Below are 1,064 nucleotides of genomic sequence, written 5' to 3'. Positions count from 1 at the left end.
GAAGAAAATGACCTAAATGTTAATCCAATGACACAAATAAACTTATTGGATGCACAATGTAAGACCCATAATTTTAAAGTACCATTTATGTATTTTTGGTGTATTTTGGATTTTGGCTCGGAGGCTTTTAAGCCAAAGTAATAATATTTTGGAGTTTTATAATCAAAAAGATGTTTTAATGCCAATTAAAATTTCTCGTCGATAAATAAATTGAAATTAACTGTGGTGAATCCTTTACGGATAATTCAATGCTTTCGGGTGAAACGGTAATTTAACAAATGTCTAGGTATTTTGAGATATTTGTTAAGTTATATCTATTATCTATTTATGTTTGTTTGGAGGGAAAAAGAAAGGAAAACTAGAAGGAAGGAAAAGGAAAAGAAAATAGTATAAAAGGAAGGAAGGAAAAAGGAAGAAAGGAAAAACAAAGGAAAGAAAAAGAAAGGAAGGAAAACGAAAAATTCCATCTTCTTCCTCTAAGTCAAAATTCAACTTTTGTTGATTTCTTGTGTTCCAAGCAATTTGTTTCAAGTGTGTAGGATTGGATTGTTGTTCCTGAAATCCTGCTCAATTAAAATGTTAGATTTATCATATGATGTATGAACATTGTATGTTTGTTAATTATGTCAAAACTAGGATTAAGAGGACTAAAGTCCAACATTGTATGTAGAAGTCGAAGAGATAGAAGGGAAAGTTGCTCACCACCACGCTACGGTGCTAGTGAACTAATTTGGAAGCGGCGTTGCGAGCGGAGATTTTACCGGAATTACTCGCGGTACCGGAAACGCACGTTAAAAGCTAACGTTGAGGTAAGGGCTCCTTCCAAACTTCTAGTTTGCATTAGAGACTTATCTGTGGTTGTGTAGGAAGGAATTTGTTAGGGTTTAATGTATCGATTTGGGGAAAAACGAAACTAATGCGTTATGGGTAAAACCTAAGAGTTAGGTTTTGTTTATATTGATGAATGTTTCGTGGTAAATGAATTTGAAGTCATTGTGTATGATTACGAGTAAATGAAATTTGTGTATCTGGGTGGTTATGTTGCGTTGATTTGTGTTCGTTGT

This window comes from Cicer arietinum, chromosome 5, assembly GCF_000331145.2.
Source record: "Cicer arietinum cultivar CDC Frontier isolate Library 1 chromosome 5, Cicar.CDCFrontier_v2.0, whole genome shotgun sequence".
NCBI classification, from domain to species: domain Eukaryota; kingdom Viridiplantae; phylum Streptophyta; class Magnoliopsida; order Fabales; family Fabaceae; genus Cicer; species Cicer arietinum.
Note: the sequence above shows the minus strand (reverse complement) of the source record.